Below are 19,739 nucleotides of genomic sequence, written 5' to 3'. Positions count from 1 at the left end.
TCCTGTTAGGGATCACCCGATTAAGGGATGGCTACAATACCTCGTTAAGGGTTAAACCTTGTTACAGGTTACCTTGTTAGAGAATTTCAAGAACTCAAGAGCTAAAGGATTTCTAGAGCTCTCTAGCTTTCTAGATCTCAATAACTTTGAGTTACCCTGTTAAGGGATTTACAACAAGCCGGTTAAGGCTATCCTGTTAGGGGATTTTCCAACTATTGAGGTGGTTAGAGATCAATAGGTATTACAATGATCTGGTAATAGCACTCAATGCCAATGCAGATCCGCTTAAGCTCCTCTTCACCTTCTGCACTTACACTCTGCAGATATCACTTCTCTCCTCAGGTCTAGGAAGAATCACGTATCCCTTCTCTTGGATACTCACACACAACTTTTGCCAACAACCTCTAAAAGAAACACAACATCGACCTTATAGGAAACAGATAGGTCGGTAGTAAAAACCCTAAACCCTAAACCTATTAGCTTAAGCAATTCAAACGGTTCAATCTTGACCATTGAATCGTACCGCATTAAATGCAACAATCTTGAATCAATCTCAAGACATTCTCCATCGTCCATTATCCACCGATTTCATGACGACTGATAACCCATCACGCTTTATCACCGTTTAACAAACTTCGCACATTCCCAAGGTAGATAGGGATAATCTCCTTCATACAATATCCTTCATTCGCACAAGGCTGACATGGAAACATGAGCTATACTTTGTTGCACTGCTAACTTATCACACAAAAATCACCAATTGAGTCACACAGGCTTGAGGTACTCCAACCAGAAATCCTAAAGTGGAAACTACCTACCAACTGGTAGGCATACAATGCTTCCATGTGCCGATTCCCATAACTACATGCCGGTTCACCTTGACATGCCGGTTCACCTTGAACAAATATACCGCTTCACTTTGGCATATATACCGGTTCACACATATGCCGGTTCTCTCTCTTCACATATGCCGGTTTACTTCATATCACATATTGACATCAATGACAACATACAATATCATTATGTCCTCATACTGGTTCACATTATGCCAATTGAGATTTCATCTTTGGACCACAAACAGGACATGCAAATTTTCCCTTTGTTTGAAGACCTACAAGATATTATATAATTGGATTAAATATGATAATTTTTTGAATTATAATGTTCATGCACAACTTAAACACTATAACATACCAGAAAAATGTGTTAGCCCTGAGGCATCGTGTATTGTCCATAGAAGCATCACATGTAATTGAAATTGTCTTTGTCCTATTGGTCTAGAGACGTCATACATAGTGACACCATTGCATAATTCCAGCAACTCGTCAATAAGAGGCTCGATATATACATTCATATCTTTAACTTGGTACTTACCTAATCGAATGAACAAAAACATTACATAATTATTATGACCATTTTACTACAATATTTATAATTAAATTTAGATGACTATATTTAGATGATAAAATACCTGGAACAATCATTGCCAACATTATGTTCTCCCTCTTTATTGACATCCATGGAGGAATGTTATTGTTGATAACAAAAATAGGCCACACTGAGTAAACAGATCTCATCTCTCCAAATGGATTGACACCGTCCGCTGCCAATGAAAGCCTGAGATTATGAGGTTCTTCTTTAAAGTGTGGCCACTTTTCCTCTATGTCCATAAATGCTGAACCATCTGTAGGCATTCGAATAATGTCATCTTGACTTCTATTGCATGCATGCTAATCCATAAATTGTGCCAAGCTAGTGCACTTGAATAATCGTTGCATACGTGGAATAATGGGAATATAGCGAAGAACCTTGCGAGGAGCCCTTTTTGTTATTTGATCTGTTCAATATCTACTGATATGACATTCAGGGCATTCAATTTGAAATTCATGTTGTTTGTGATATATAATATGATCATTGGGACAAGCATCTATTGCTTGATACTCCATTCCAATATCTTTCATAACGACAGATAATTCTCGGTATGAGCGAGGTAGAATATTTGATGGTGGTAACAAAAACTCACCTATCAATCTACAACAAAAAAATATAATTTGTTATAATAAAGAATATTAATGGTACAACATGATTCATAGTTTATTATGACATATATGACATACCTTAACATATGTGACATTGTTATGTTGGATAAACCATTCATAACCTTCAAGTTCACCAACAACAATACAACAGAGAGAAGAGTTGCCTGCGAGCCTTCGTAAAGGGCCTTAGATGCCTTCTCAAGTAGAGGGACATAATGAACAACATCAAGGTCATCTTCATCATCATGATCAGCTGCGCAAGTACTAAATGAGTCATGGATCAATGTATTTGTACCATCATCTTCAATTTGTTTTTCTGGCTCATGATCATCATCTTCCATGGGATCATTATCTTCAACTTTGATATTCACACCTCCATGTTTGTCCACTTCGAAAACCATATGCTCAGGGTTGTGTTGATCCATACCATGTGCTCTTGGGTGCTCGACCTGTATAAAATTGATAAAAATAAATAAACCGTGATTATGATCTCATCATCACATGATTTATTATGTATATAAATTGTCAAAACAATATAATGAAAAACTTACCAATGGATGATAATCATGTCCACCTTCAATGTGACCATGCAGCCTACAATGTTTCTTTGATGTTTTGATTAGAAGTCTTCTAGTCTTTAACCCCTTACAAATTTTGCACGGACAATAACATTTTCCATCACCTTTTCTTTTCAAGTTAGACCACAATCTAGCAACTGTCTCCTTATTTTGTTGTTTGTTGATATTGTCTGACATGGTCTTTCTTCACAGGAAAGAAAATAGAAATTATCATCATTGAACAAAGCATCTTATTGAATTTAGATTTCTAGTTTTCTTATGGTACATCACACAACATGGAAAGCAAGAAATACTCAATAAATAATAGGATTCATTGATCTAGTATTATCACAATCTGCACTTGGCCTTCAATATTTTCTCCTCCTAACATTGTTTATCCATTACCTGTCAAGTACAAAACTCTAAAACCCGTGGCTATTAAAATACATAAGACAACATTGTAGCATCTTATAATCATTTGTTATAAAACCAAAGCACTTGGGAGTGATTCTTTTGTTTGTCACAGTCCAGGAAAACGGTGTCTACTGGAGCCTTGAATAACTGACTAGAAAGATTTTTAATTCCTTTTCTTTTTCCTTCTGATTTTTTCACTGTCACTTCCATCCTCTGAGTCAAATGCCCTCGCCCTTTTCTTTCTTCTTGTTTTTTCATACTCATTGTCATGCTTTGAATTATTTTTCTTTCTTGGTGACTCCTTACTACTCTCACTGTCAGTTTCACTCTCAGAATCTGAGTCTGATGTATCAGAATCTGACGAACCTGATGAACTAGAAGAATCGTCATTAGAGGTAGATTAATCTGACTCAGGAATAGACTTTTGCTGAGGCATTACAAGCCTTGGCATATTGTTCAAATACTCAAATAAACTCTCAGTGATACCACCAAGACCAATAGAAGTAAATAAATTGATAGCAAACCGTGAATTTTTGGGATTGTCCTTTGGACAAATTGAATCAAAAGACTCCTGCATTGTTGGATCGTTCAACCTTTCATTAAGCAACAATATACCAAACTGCTCTGCCAGCTCCTGCAAGAGAATCTTTATAAAAATATGAGAAGAGGAAGTAGTATCTTCCTCTGTCAGACGTATATAAGCAAGACAATGCCATCGAAGAGCATCTATACCAAGTAAGTGGGCAAAAAACTTTGCAACATTACACAATTTATTTGTTTCCAGTCTGTGTATCATAGAATACTGTTGTACAAAACACTTATCAAAAAATTCCTCATAAATTTTATTTATCATAAAAAATCTTTGCCCAAGAAGACCATAATAACGAAGGTATGATCTCTCTTGACCAGGTTCAAGCTTGATCTTTAGTAGCTTATGACCAGCTTCCTCAAAATCAACACTTGACATGATTGTCAAATAAATTGTACGTCTTAAATTGACCAAGTTTGTCTCTGTCTCATCCTGTATTCTCAATGCTTCCTCACCTTCCTCATCATCATCATCATCATCATCATCATCATCATCATCATCATCATCATCATCGTCATCGTCGTCATCGTCGTCATCATCGTCATCATCGTCATCATCATCATCATCATCATCATCATCATCATCATATGAATCATCACCTGAATCATTCTCCCCTTCTGCTTCATCTAAAGAAGCATCTCCAAGGATATCTTTCTTGAGTTTTTCATAGGTTGCCTCATGCTCTAAGAAATCAGGATCTGGCTTGAAAACATCCAAACTAGCTTCTTGATCAAGTTCATCTTCTAGGAAAACTTCATGTGTTAACTAATCTGGATGCACAGCTGGATGACCCTCGAACTTAGCTTTGTGAATTGCAAAAAGGCCTTTAATTAAAAACTATACTCGTTTGTCAATTTCCCCCTCATGGATAATACCTCTAAATCTTTCAAAAATCCCATAGAGACCTTTGGGTGAAAGGTCTTGCAACAAAGAACCACATTCTTTCATGAACCCAACAGTAACCTCTACACTGTCATCTGTGGGGTTCTCTAGTAAAAGGGTGAGAAGCTCCAAGGCAATTATCTCATGTGCAACTTGTTGATTCACTAAATGAGCTATGAATTTGGCTGCTGCTATCAACATGTGCTTGTCATTGCATTTGTATGCCCTCTTAAGCTGCAAAATAATTCTTCGCAAAAGCTGATTACCAACTTCAGGAAATTTTGTATTTACCACTGCAACCAACGCAACAAAAACATCTATAAATCCAGGGGATGCCATTTGGGATTTCATACAAGACCTACAAAATAGACCCCTCCCATGGATGAGATTCTCTGCAAACAACTCTGGAATGATGTTCTTGATGTTAGATGCATTTACCTTGTTTACTAACCCATTGATACTCTTCCAAAGGGAATCCCATGTCATGCACTGGTATTCCACACTACTCTTGTCTTCCACATCTTTCATTATTTGAGCCAACTTAAATGGGGGAATGTAAACACCCCCACTTCTTCCAACACCCTTCTCAGCTCCTCATACAACACCTTCGCCATTCCCATTTTGAGATGGAGCAGACACAACACCAGAAGTTTTCACTTCCACTGCCTCTCTATCCCTCTTGTTTCCAAAAGCCCCTTTACCACTTAATTTGTGATTATTTCTGTACATAAACCCATCAGGAAGCATGAGTTTTTGCATATAAGCTTGCCCAAATATTTTACAGTTATTTTTCATCAAGATTCCCTCAAGAGCTGGCAGATCTTGCATCCATACTTTAATTATGTTTTCTCAAAGGACAATCCTAAAAATCCATGCATTGCAAACAACTTTTTACACATTTGTTGGTTGTGGTGGCGTCACAGAGAGTTTACATCAATAAATGAAGAACATGCCAATGCTTTTAATGCAATAGTAGAAGTCTATCTCTTATTCAATATCTCCAGTGAAACCCCCATGATCTTTTGTTGGAGTAGAATTTGTTATATTCTAGAAAGGGTCTTGTCCTTTGTTGATGGGATATTCATCTACCTCAAGAAATAACTGTTCTTTTCTCCAACAAGAAGTGGAACTAAATGAAGATCTAGCACCATGAAATGAATCTTCAAAAGGATTACTAAAGTTAAGTTTGGTAGATAATGATTTGGGTAAAATACTAATGTGGCTTTACGAAACATTATGTACTAGCTTAGCATACTCTAACAACTTTGGTGTGACATGCTACATCCAATTAAGTCTCCATCGGTATCTCTATTGTGTTTATGGATTGGGATTCAATGTACTCTTTTTATACACAGATTTTACTTTCAACTAAGGAGGTTTGTATGTACTTACTTGTCTTTCGATTGTATCCCTATTTCAAGAATTTCTTCAATCAACAAATCATTTGTTGTAAGTTGTACAAGTGGAAGCTTGGACATGCCTTCCATGCTAGCCTTGTTGATACGTTCAACACCATCATGTGCAACAAATCTTTAGAACTCCACTATTTCATTGAAGAGTGAGTAGTAGGGACAATCTAGGACACTTATAGAGGTTTTTCAAGAGAGATAAATAGACCTAAATATTATGGCTTAATAATGATCAATAGGTAAACAGATAAGAAACTCTCAATATCAAAATGACTTTCTCAATTGTCTTTACTAGAAATGGATAGATCTGCTAATAATGGCTTTATGACCGTATGTCAACTTTAGACTCAATCCAAGAAGAGCTAGAACTAATATGCGATATCTAGATTTATTATCTCTATAATATAACAATCCCATAATTATGTTTCCACGCATCTATACCACAACACAAACATCATGCTAGTGTTCAGGCATAGCAATTGATATCCTAATTATAGAATGTGAAATATGCACATAACTATGAATAAAGATTAAGAAAAACAAAGAAAGATGCTTATTGCAAACATAAATGACTAATGGACAAGAATTGAATTCATTGTAGATAGTTTTGAATATCAAATTCACTTATTTGTGTGCATTTAGTAACTCATGCACTTGTGGCCAATCATTTATCTCTTTCATAAATTAAACACTTATTAATAACATTAAATGGCCGAGTAATTATGTTTTAGTTGAAATTAAAAATAAAATATTTTATTTCAAGACAACTCACACTATTCCCTATCATATTTTAGACTCTCGGTTTTGTTAGTAGTGGTTTGATGTCTTTGGAGCTGATCATTGCATTTCTTTAGTTACGTTTGCCAGCGTACTCCTAGCCTGTGCCAAAATGGGAGCTTTGGAACAGGGTATGGACATCCATCAAAGCATAAAAGATAGAGGAATTTTGTCAGATGTAGTTTCAACTACTCTGTTAGCATGTATGCAAAATGTGGAAGCATAGACAAGGCACGGGAATTGTTTGACGAAGTGCCTCAAAGAAATGTGCTATCCTGGACTGTAATGATTGCCGGATATGCACAAAATGGATTTGTTGAGAAGGCTTTAGAAACTTTCAAGCAAATGCAATCGGCAAGTGTAAAGCCAAATTCCATGACCATTGCTACTATCCTCCCTGCCCGTGCCAAAATGGGAGATTTGGAACAGGGTATGGACATTCATTGAAGCATAAAGGATTGAGGAATTTTGTCAGATGTTGCAGTTGCAACTGCCCTGGTAGACATGTATGCAAAATGTGGAAGCATAGACAAGGCACGTGAACTGTTTGATAGAATGCCTGAAAGAAATGTTGTCTCGTGGACTGCAATGATTGCTGGATATGCACAAAATGGATTTGTCAAAAAGGCTTTAGACACTTTCAAGCAAATGAAATTGGAAGGCATAAAGCCAAATTCAACAACCTTTGCCAACATCCTCCTTGCCTATGCAAAAATGGGAGCTTTGGAACAGGGTATGGACATCCATCAAAGCATAACGGAAAGCATAATGGATAGAGAAATTTTGTTAGGTGTTGTACTTGCAAATGCACTGCTTGACATGAATGCAAAATTTGGAAACATGGACAAGGCTCATGAATTGTTTGATACGATGCCGCAAAGAGATGTGATCTCATGTGAACAATCAAAACACGCATATATGGGAGGAAGGGATTGCTGCTACAAAATTGAACGCTCACTCCTCAATCACAGTTCTATGGTTTTATGAGACTAAACTAGGGCAATTAACCACCACATGTATATTTTTTGCAACATGAAATTAAAAACTAGGGCAATTTGAATCTACCTCCTGTGCGGGATTGCAAGCAATGCCACAAATGCGTTCGACGCGGGTTTGATGTTCTTGGGGGTTGAAGTCGGCACAGAGGCCTACACAGGATTGTAATGCACAAATGAATTCCCCTCTTCTTTTTTTAAAGTAATGGTCGTTGTCCTCAGAATTACGACGAACTCGAGCACTTTTTTGAAAAAAAGAAAATTCTCATAGTTAATGCCTTCTTCGTCGAAACCAAATAAGAAATTAGCGTCGGAATTACGACGAATGTGGGCATTTTTTCAAAAAAAAATCAAATTTGGCCACAATATACCTTCTCTGTCAGAAATCTAGTCCAAATGTATAAGTGTAGTGCTTTGAGGCTAGAGAATGGTTGTCTTCTACAAGAGAAGCTTCCATTGCCAGGAAAAAATAAAATTGCTTTAGCTTGCAAAGAACGTCCATATTTGACCACATGCTATAAGTATGAGAACACATTTTGTCAAAATGAAAACACAAATATAGCAGTATAGGTGAGGGGAACAAAACATCTAACAAAAGCAAAGATAAATTTAGATAATGGGAAATTATATTACAATAGTTGGTTAATCTTTCGTTTTAAGTGAAGAATCTATTATTTGCTAAAACCCTAATACTGCAATTGCTTGCTCATTCCATGCTAATTTCTTCATTCAATTTTCTCCATCACTGCAACCTCTTTTTGGATTCATTTTGTTGAATCTTATCATTGTTCTTGCGAAGTACTCGAAGGACATTCTTCGCTTAACCCCTCTCAAATTGGACATCTAAGATTTCATACTTTTCCACCAAGAGCCATATTAAACGCTTTATTTGAAGACTAGTTATCTGGCTTGTTCAAATTCTATATTGGATGCATCTATGGGAGCCATATGTCTTTTCCATTCCCAATGTGAATTTGTAAATCAACACAATCTATGCAATGATTGTCCTGCTGGGATTTATTCCAAAATGAAAAAAATTATTGTGAAGTTGTGGTTGTGCCCTAAGTACAATCTTTCCTTTATCTTAGTCGACATTCCCAATGCTAGTTTAAGTTGCACTTAATTCCACTCAATGCTTGAATGGAGAGCTCCTAAACTTGTTCTGAGACTGAAACCCTAAATTACTTAAGAAATGTTGTGAATCACAAATCAACAACCAATCTTACATAATTATGTTAAGAGCAATGGAAACCCTAATCTTACATAATTAGGGTAAGAGCAATGGAGTCTACAATAAGAGTGCAGCTAATCTCATAGAAAGACTCTACTACATACTACAATTGATTAGAGCACAAAATAAACTATTTCTTTGCTAATCTACAAACAACTATTTAGTTTGTTCACTGAAAGATGATTTATGTAAGAACAAAAATTACAATGATTTACTTCTCAAAACTAACTATTTCAAGAAAATAATAAAACGTGGAAGCACAGACAATCAGTTAAACTACTCTAAGTGCAGCACAACAACTGCTATGTCAACATGTATCCAAAATGTGGAAGCACAGACAAGGCACATGACATTTTTTACTAGTGCCACCTCCTTGTAGTACTTGCAAACTGTGGAAGCGTGAAGTGCAAACAAGATAGGGCTATAACAACAGTCTTATGACAAGTGATGAAAAAAACAATGGATGGAGGAACAGATAAAACTTTAATAAATACGAATATAAAGATATTGGACAGAAACATATCAGAAGGATGAGAACATATTAGAACAAAATGCAAGTGACAGAAAAACATAAAGGAAATAAGAAGTGAAGTATAGAACAAATAATTGGAGTATGTTGACTAACCAAATTGGACTCCGGGGAATAAATGAAAAAGAATGGGATGAAAGACTAGTAGGAATAACATCTAAAAGAGAGTTACTGAGAGGAGGACGAAGGGGGAAAGTTAAGGGATAAGTAATGAAATGCAGGTAATATTTTTTCAGAAATCGGTAGTCACCATAAATATGAAGAAAAGCATGGCATAAAATGTCGTAAGGGGACACATGAATTGAGTGAGTACAGTTGCTTAAGGTATTGGGGTGTAAGGTTGTAATACCACTTGTGGTACTGGTAACCATAACCAAAACCAGCTACTTCAGATTTTTACACGATCTGATATACATTTATATGCTATATATACTAGGCATATAATGTACTGTTATATAATTACTTACTATACAAATTCCAAACATTATTTTAATTTAATTTCTCTAGGAGACACATTCTTCTCCAGGATTCATGTTGGAGCTAACTCTTTCATATTAATGATTTACAGTTTTCCATAACGTAACTTCTTGAAATATACCTCTGGGCTTTGATGAATCTGAAGCCGTTGCTGAATTCATATTTTATTCTTTGAATATTGAAGCAAAAATGGATTGGAATAGAGCTGCATACAACAAGGAGAGAAAAATCAATAATTGACACCAATTTAAGCAAAATATTGGGCATATAAATTGAATTTTCTTGTTTTCTTTCCACCTGTGTAAATAGCTTAACTTTGGACATTGATAGATCTCAATAAAACAAAACAAAACTGGCTCAAAAAAACGTGGCACTAGACCAAACAGACAAGAGAAATTGCAATGACCACGGCACTTAGGCCCAAATGCTTAATATGTCTCTCCAATTCCAAAAAAAAATGCGATCCCATGGATACAGGGACAAAAAACTCAAAAGAAAAAAAAAAGAGAAATTTATATCACAAAAGATTATTTAATAAAATTTCTTCTAGCTTCACTGCACTTGCCATCTTGAAAGTTGGGATTTTGAATTCTCTGAGCTATTAGGTATAGAATATGGATCAATATAAATGACTAAGAACAAAACGAATCAACATTTAAAAATTATTGCATTTTTTATGAATCGAATTAAGAAAATACCTCCCAAAAAATGATTCACAAGCATCGAAAGGTACCTTATACCATGGCCTGGACCGCATGTGAGATTCTGGCTTACATCTGCGAGCACCCATTGACGGCCCCCAACAATAAAATCCATTACAACCTTCACTATTAGGACAATATGTATATGAGAGATGAAAGATGAACCTGCACTGATAATGTTGTCAGTTACTCTAAAATTTTTAGAGTTGCCCAACTCAATCCCATCAGTGTTTCGTTTGTTTTCAGGTGAGCTAATTTTGATGGCATGGACTGTAAAACCAGAACGAACAGAAGTAGAACCAGAACAACAATCAAGACAACAGAACAATCATCGAGCTTCATGTTACACTAATTTGCTTAGTAAAAGCTGAAAGTACAGAATGGAGTCAGAATAGCGTTTGCAAGTCCATTCCAATCAATTGTAGGTGCTATCATACCAGAATGCATGTTGGAAATGTTTTCAAGCAAATGCAACTAGGAGGTGTAAGGTGTAAGGCCAAATTCCACAACTTTTGTCAATGTTAATAATACAAGGCAGCCCGGTGATATGTGCTATGCAGAATACAAATAGGGGTCTAGCTCTGCACTTGTTGTGAGCACTAGTAAAACCAAAAATAGTAGTTCGAAAATGCAAAATGTGGAAGCATAGCCACAACACGTGCATTGTTCAATATGCAAGATGTAGAAGCACAGCCACGACATGTGCGCAGTTTAAAATCTAAAATGTGGAAGCAAAGGCTACGCATGGGAAGTGGATATTGAATTTTCCAAATTTTCTAAAAAGAAGAAATAATGAAATAAATCAGTTTAATGGAAAAATCAACCCAAATCATAGGATATAAACGCTGGCAGTTCTGATGCTAAAATAAAGTAGTAGTAAAATGATTAATGGGGTGAGAGAGGCTCGAACTCTCGACCTCAGGATTACTCAACTTCAGCTATGAGACCTACGCGCTAACCAACTGCGCCACCACCCCAAGTTGTTGGTGATATGCAAAAATTATGTTCTTCTTTTGTCAAAATCTACACAAATAAGATGCTAATCCATTATCAACTTTGTGTGAGAGCCAAGTTTCGATGCTGGGAGGCGTGAGTTATGAGCATTAAGTATTTTATGTATGGCGTTTGTAGTCCAACGGTTAGGATAATTGCCTTCCAAGCAATAGACCCGGGTTCGACTCCCGGCAAACGCATCGTGTTTGGTTCATCTTATGCAGTTTGCTTGAGAAACTCCTGCTGCACTCGTTGTTCAAACAGGAAAATAAATTTATTTTCCCCTTGCAGCTTCCCTTTGTACTAACTACTTTGGTATATATATGAGTTGCAGCTTGCATTTATGCATGATGTAGAATGTAAGAGTGATCATGGAATTTTAAAAAATTGGAATTTAAATTTTATTGATTTTTATCTATTTCACTAATTGTTATATATTGATAATTATTATATATTGATTTAGTACTTAGTATGTTTTAGTTTTTAAAACCATTTAATATAAATTAATTCACATTCAATTCTACTTTTCATTTTGGAGCACTAATTAAAATAACTTTAATTTACATCACATTTAACTAAGACACATCTACATACTTGATTGTGTCTTGAGTATTTCTTACAATCATTTCAAGTTAGTCTAATCAAAAGACTAAGAATACAAGCTTTGTGATCCAAATTACTTATTAAAAATATTATATTAGAAAATAAACCTTTTGTTTGAATCAAACCTCTACACAACCATTCAATTTTAAATATAAATGTTTATATCAACATGTTACACTTCAACAATTCAAATTACCAATTAAACTTGAAGATTATAGATCCCATGAGTAAAACTACAAGAATTCATCTTCAATCTTCAACAACAAACATTACATTGTGAACAATGTATTAAAAAAGAAGTTTTGATTATGCTATGATCCCTATCTCTACATTTGCATCACCCTAGTGCATTTCTCTTAGGAACGAGTGAGAATCCCAGCTACATATAAGTTGCAAAATAGAAATTTTTAGTTGCTTTCAGAATCATTTACCTCTTTTTTGTGACATCCCTTTATTCTTTAATGAATAGAAATTGGATTATCCTATGGATAAACCATGGTCACGTTTGTGTATGAATCTTTAATCACTTTGAATCTTCTTTGCTATGTAAATGTTATTGTAATGTTCCAGACTTGTACGGTGCAGATCAACCGTATGGTGGAAGGGGACACCCATGCGGTGACTGGGTGGACATACAAAGGGAGAGGAAGACCGTATGGTAGGGGATGGAGAGCATGACGTACAATGTAAATGTTGTATGGTGGAGTGAGGGGAGGCGTACGGTATAATAACTGTACGATGATGTCAAGCGGTCGTATGGTGGAGCCCAAGGGGTCATACGGTGGTGAGGAGGGTGTACGGTGTGGCCACAGGAGGTCTTATGGTGGTGAGGGAGGTGTACGATGGGGCCAAAGAAGGTTGTATGGTGGTGAGAAGGGGAGGGGTGGTAGTACGGTGTGTGGCTATGAAGATGCAGAGGTACGGTGAGCTTTTGTGTGGTGACCTTGCGGAGTAATGGATTCTAAATATTAGGAGTCTTCCTTATGCATGTAAACCAGATTAATAGAGACACAGAGAAAGTAAACAATGATAAAATTCAAGATTTGCTAGTGTAGATAGGAAATCGGAAATCATCAAAGCAAGTATCAATAATAGTCTTAGCTCAATCACAAAAGCAAATTGCAATGATCTATCCTAACACACTCAATAAAGACATGAAAATGAAACATTCAAAACTAAAGACTATGCAAACCAAATGTAGATCTAAATGCTTCCTTCATGCGGCTCCATTGTCCTTCTTTCTTCTCCAAATAGCCTTTGTTTGTGGATCTCACCTTCAAGTGCATAAACCTAATGTGAAAGCAAGATTGACATTGGCACAAGAGTACTCGAAGCGTGATTGACTCGAAAAAGTGATTATTCTCATTCTCATTATTAGCCAAGATTGAAGAAATTCATCCAATTTATAGAAAAATTGGAGAGATGACAAGATTAGCATGATTCAATTCAAATATAAATTGCAAATCAATTATGTCAATTATGAAAAATAATGACAAATTATGCACTTTCTATGCAAAATTTGTTGATTGATAATTTATGACAAATTATGACAAACTTCTATGTCAAAAATTGATTGATTGTCAATTATGACAAATTATGACAAATTGACATGTCATTCCATGAATTTAGGAGAGAAATAGGTGGAAATTGAAATTAGGAATTTAGAAAATTAGAAAATTAAGTTAGAAATGATGACTTGGAAATTAGGAAATTGATGCAAATTAGAAATTAGGTAAATTAATTAATAATTTATCATTTATTAATTAATTCACAAAGAGGAATAATTAGCCAATTAAATGAACATTTAATTGTGACAAGAAGACTTAGGATAAATAAATAATTTATTAATCCTAAAGGAGGAAATGACAAACTAGGTTAAATGATTAAATCACGAAACCCTAGAAGATGAATTAGGTCTTGATTGAAGATAATTGATATCGATTCGATTATGATCATGATTCTGACTGACACAAGACCAATGCTGATAAATGATTTGATTGATAAATACGCCAATTGACGAGGAACAATGACTAATTGATCCAAATTGACATAATTGAAACAGACAACGATCGATGACAAATCGATCGCAAAATGACAAAATTGACAAGAGGACAAGGGTCGATGACAAAATAGATTGCGAGACGACAGGATTGAAAATGACCAGGATCGATGACAAATCGATCGCAAAATGACAAGATCGAACATGACAACGACCAATGACAAATCGATCATTAAACGACAAGATTGAAAATGATAAGAATTGATGATAAATCGATCGCCAGATGACAAGATTGATAAGAGGACAACGATCAATGACAAATCGATCGCAAGATTGACAGGAGGACAAAACCCTAATTAGGATTGACGATGTCCAAAATAATGACAAATGAACATGCACATTGATGCAATAAGATAAGATCGATTAAAACCATGATTGGAGATTGTTGTCGACAAGACCAAATTCGAGAGTGAGATAAATGAAGAATGTAGAAGAATGACTCGATTCTCACAAATGATAAAAACCAAGTGCGTGACATAGGAGAAATGTTAATGCGACGCAAAAACCTAAAATGAGGCAATGCACAAATGTTAAAGTATGACTCCGCAAGCATTGACCATTTTTAGGTGTCTACAGCTAGATCCGGAACAAGTACAATGACAGAATAGGGTGAGAGGTGAACCTCACCGAAACTGTAAATACCAAATAGGGAGGGTCTTTCACCTTCGAAATGGCCGATAACAGAGCTCCAATAGGAATTCGTACAATAGAGAAAAGATACCAAAAATTCGCATATCTTCAACAATGATTAACACGACCATATATATGGGCTTCGGGAAACTTCCCGAAGGGTTACAAACGGGCCGACACGACCAACCAAAACTTGTCTAATCTAATTAAATAAAAGGGCCTGAAAGATTTGTTATTAAATTTGGGGCCTTACAACAAAATAACTAAATTTATTATTTAATTATATTGGGGACATCACAGTCCTCTCGGGCCAAAAATTGCTTGCCCTCAAGCAATTGCAAACTTGGATGTTCAAGAATTTGTTAGCCTTCCCAGGTGGCATCCTCGATGGGTAGATTCTTCCAGCGTATAAGGAACTCTTTGACTGTGCGTGTTCTCAACCTCTTTTCTCTGACATCGATGATCTCCACCAGCTCCAGAATTAGTTTCCCTTCTTTGTCTATGGGTGGCAGATCCCTGGACACTGTGACACGCTACCCAATGACCTTCTTCAAACATGATACATGAAAAACATTGTGAATCCAACTCCCCTCTGGAAGCTCCAGTTCATAGGCAACTTCACCCACTCTCCGAACCACCTTGTAGGGTCCATAGAAACGCGGCTTCAACTTCTCCTTACCACTTGTCTTCAAGGAGGATTGTCTGTATGGTTGAAGTCAGAGGTAAACTAGATCACCAACCTCAAAATTTCGCTCAATCTGGTGTCGGTCCGCATACATATTTTGTTGGTTCTAAGCCCTCTGGAGGTTGTCTTTGAGAGACGTCATGATGTCTAAACTCTCCTATAGCCAATCTTTGGCCATCGATGCACGACTGTCTCCCAATGCTAGGTCAACAAATGAAGATGGTTCATAACCGTACAGTGCTTTGAAAGGTGGCATGCCTATCGACAAGTGATAAGTGGTGTTGTAATAGTGTTCACCCAAATGTAACCAACGAACCCAAGCCTTCTGTTGTGCTGAGGCGTAGTTCCTGAGATAACCCTCCAACCATTTGTTCACAATCTCGGTCTATTCGTCTTTCTGTGGATGGTAGCTCGTGTTGGGTGATAGCTTGGTTTTGGCCAACTGAAATAACTCCATCCAGAAGGTACTCAGAAAATGGCTATCCCTATCATTGACTATGTCTCGTGGTAAACCATGTAGGCAGAACACCTCACGAAAGAACAACTCGACTACTTGGACTGCTCAATATCCTAAGGGGATGGCAAAAAAAGGTGCATACTTGGTCAATCGGTCAACTATGACAAAAATGCAATCCTTTCCTTGCACTCTGGGGAGTCCTGTAATGAAATCCATCAAGATGCTATCCCATTTCTGGTTGGGAATTGGTAGAGGTTGTAGTAGTCCGATGGGTAGGTTATGCTCATATTTGTTTTGCTGACAGGCAGAGCGTTCTCGTACATACTGCAGAACGTCATCCTTAAGCCCCTTCTAGGAAAACTTTTCATGAATCTGTCTATAGGTTTTCAAGTATCTCGGGTGTCTAGCCAAGGGAGAGTCATGCAATTCCTTCAGAACCTTTTCCTTCATCTTGGATTTGGGTACCAGATAAATTCTGTCCTTGTAATAAATGATGTTGTCAACCACCTTGTATCGGTCATATTGTACTTGACCATCCATCAGTTCACAGGCAAAAGTGTTCTTAGAGTATTCAACCAACAGGTATTCCTTCCAGTTTGTCGAAATCTGAGATAAAGAACATATGGCAGGCCTTCTTGACAAGGCATCAGCGACCACGTTATTCTTTCCCTTCACATATTCAATGTTGAAATTAAATGCCTGGACTTTGCTCACCCATTTTTGTTGTCATTCATTCAGATCCCTCTGCTCCAAGAAGTATTGCAAGCTATTGTGGTCCGTTCGCACAAAAAACTTTGCTCCGATGAGGTATTGCCGAAACTTCGTCAATGCATGTATGATGGCGAGCATCTCTTTTTTGTAGATGGAATATAACCGCTCAACTCCTGAGAGCTTCTGGCTCTCGAACGCAATGGGGTGACGGTCTTGCATCAACACTGCTCCAATGCCTTCACCTGAGGCATCACACTCAAGGATGAAAGGGCGAGTGAAGTCTAGTAGTACTAGAGCTGAACATGTACTCATAACTTCTTTTAATTTTTCAAAGGTTTGTTGCGCCTGCGCATTCCAATGGAAGGATCCTTTCTTTGTCAGATCTATCAGTGGTGCCCCAAGCTATGAAAATCCTTTCACAAACCTTCTATAATAACTGCACAAACCAAAAATCTGCTCAGCTCCGAGAGAGTCTTGGGTGGAGGCCAATCCAAAATGGCCCGAATCTTCTCCCGGTGAACTTGTACCCCCTGGACGCTGATGAAGTGACCCAAGTATAGGACCTCGGTCATTCCAAATTCACATTTGGACCTTTTGGCATATAGTGATTGTGATTCCATAATCCCCAATACTTCATCCAAATGCCTCATGTTTTTTCTAGGTCTTGCTGTAGCTGAGTATGTCATCGAAGAATACCAATAGGAACTTACACAGTTGCTTGTTGAAGATGTGGTTCATGCAAGAATGAAAAGTGGCTGGAGCATTGGTTAATCCAAACGGCATGACCAAGAACTCACATTGTTCGTAATGGCAACGAAAGGTCATCTTTTCCACATCTTTCTCCCTCATTTGGATCTGATGGTAGCTGGAATGGAGATCAATCTTGGAGAAATAGATTGCACCATGTAGTTCGTCCAATAGCTCATCGATCTTGGGAATGGGGTACCGATTTTGGATAGTCTTCTTGTTTAGTGCACGATAATTGACACACATTCTGAGAGTCTCATCCTTGTTCTTCACCAGTACCACAGAGGATGCAAAGGGGCTAGAACTGGGCCGGATCTATCCCTTATCGAGGAGTTCCTGGATCATTTTCTCTATCTCATCTTTGAACTTCTTCGAGTGGTGATAGGGTGTGGTGATAAATGGTTTTGCTCCCTCCAACTCAATGGTGTGCTCAAACCCTCGGTGTGGGGGTATACTAGGTGGAATATCAGCGAAGACAAAACTATGCTCATCCAGAACCGACTGAAGTTCCCCATCTTGATAGTACGTCGATTGCCCTTTCACAGTGTAGCGTCCTAAAATTGTGACACTTGCAATTTTGACCGCATTTGGGTCTTCACGATGGCGACGCAACACTGAACCTGAATGGAGACCCCGAAACTTGCTCATGACATCAAAAACTGCATTTTTCCAGCACCCTGGTCTAACCCTCCTTGCACCCTGCTATCCCGGGAGGTGGGACCAGAGCGCCCAGCGCCCTGGTCCTTCAGGACTAGGGCGCCCAGCGCCCTGGTCCCCCAGGACCATGGCGCCCAGCGCCCTGGTCCCTTGCCCTATTTTGGGCCCGGTCTCCTATGGGACTTCGGGTCTTTTTGTTTGCAATTTGGAAAATAACATTTCCTGGTCGGCCTAAGGTCGGGAAAATCAGTCTTTTAACCCTAATTGGCAAGTATATAAACTACTTTTCCTCTCTCATTTTGGGGAGGAGAGAAAAAAAGGTGGAAATGATATTCAAACATTCAAGCATTCAAGCATTCAAGCATTCCTTCAAGCAATTGATCATTCTAAGTCTCCATTCAAGGCTAAGTGTTGCATTCAAGACAAGGATTCAACCATTGAAGAGGAGATCACTTACAACACATTACATGCTACAACATACAACATACAACATACAACAACATCTATACCTTCACATATAAGGATACAAACATCCTTACAACAAGGTATTAGTACTTGTTTTACATTACATTTACAGCATTTCTCATTTCTTGGTTAATTCCAAAACCGGGGTTTGACCTAAGGGCAAACCCCTAATCCCTAACCCCCCAATCGTCTTCTCTTTTCTGTGTGTAGGTTGCAGGTACACGGCTGAAATTGAAGATTTGGAATCCTTGTGCAGAGACGAACAGATCCCCCTTCGTTTCGCGGATTTTTTGGAGGACCGTGTGCACGCCGGGCACCATCGTCCTGTCAACTTTTGCTCAAATTTGTAGGACAGTGCCGTCTCAACATTTTACTGCTAATTCGAGGTCCGCAGCTTCATCCTATATCCCTATCTCAGTTTATAAGCAAATCTTTCTCACTTTCTATGTATTCCTAGCTTAATCATTCTATCTACATTCTTTACAAAAGAGGGTATCCTTGCTATCACAACCCTTGAAACTCATATAGAATCCAATCTTGCATTGCGTGGGATTGGATCTTGTGGGTTTCAACCCCTCTTTTGAATGTAAAGTCCCTCCTAAGTGAAAACCATCAACCCTAGTGACTCTCCCTTCTCTCTCCTCGGAGTTAGGGAGGGGAGAACGACTAGGGTTCGATTTTTCCGCTTTACATTTTGGTGAACCCGACGTGAACATCTTTTCTAATTATTCATAGTTAGATCTGAAAATTGGATTCCTTGATTACATTTCCATGTTTGATCTTTTCCAAATTTTAGAGGTTGATTGCATAAAAAAAACCCTAAATTTTCTTTTTAAGTAATTAAACTTGTGAAATGTTTAATTGTTGATGATTGTTTCAGATCTGCCCTTCTATTACAAATTATCAATTCATATTTGTGCTTTAATTTTGAAAATTAAGTGGTTAAGTGTCAAAACCCTAATTTTTGAAACCCTCTTGATTCAACCTTTGTCCGACAATTTCACTGATCAAAACATTTCCAAATCAGCTGTAACTTTGGATTCCGCAATAAAATTACAATATCTTTCATCTCTGAAAATTTGGAAAAAAGTTGCGAGGACCGTGTGCACCCCGAGCGCCATTGTCCCCGACA

The 19,739-nt window shown here is 37.4% G+C and overlaps 1 long non-coding RNA gene and 2 other non-coding genes across 3 annotated transcripts in view; 1 reads left to right on the top strand and 2 right to left on the bottom strand.

Moving 5' to 3' along the window:
• LOC131070168 (uncharacterized) overlaps positions 1-11,176 on the bottom strand; it is a 37,210-nt gene extending 26,034 nt beyond the window's left edge. The window contains exons 1-2 of the long non-coding RNA XR_009112287.2: positions 10,633-11,176; positions 10,021-10,104 (exon numbers count right to left, since the gene is read on the bottom strand). This is a non-coding gene — a long non-coding RNA (uncharacterized LOC131070168). The remainder of the gene's footprint in view (positions 1-10,020; positions 10,105-10,632) is intronic.
• Positions 11,177-11,489: 313 nt separating this feature from the next.
• TRNAM-CAU (transfer RNA methionine (anticodon CAU)) lies at positions 11,490-11,577 on the bottom strand. The gene is given in 2 exon segments: positions 11,490-11,525; positions 11,540-11,577. It is a non-coding gene; the product is annotated as a tRNA-Met (tRNA).
• A 144-nt stretch (positions 11,578-11,721) lies between these two features.
• TRNAG-UCC (transfer RNA glycine (anticodon UCC)) lies at positions 11,722-11,793 on the top strand. Its single transcript has one exon. It is a non-coding gene; the product is annotated as a tRNA-Gly (tRNA).
• The last annotated feature ends 7,946 nt before the right edge of the window (positions 11,794-19,739 follow it).

Source organism: Cryptomeria japonica, chromosome 4 (genome assembly GCF_030272615.1).
Source record: "Cryptomeria japonica chromosome 4, Sugi_1.0, whole genome shotgun sequence".
NCBI lineage: Eukaryota > Viridiplantae > Streptophyta > Pinopsida > Cupressales > Cupressaceae > Cryptomeria > Cryptomeria japonica.
This window is presented reverse-complemented; position numbering and strand designations above follow the sequence as displayed.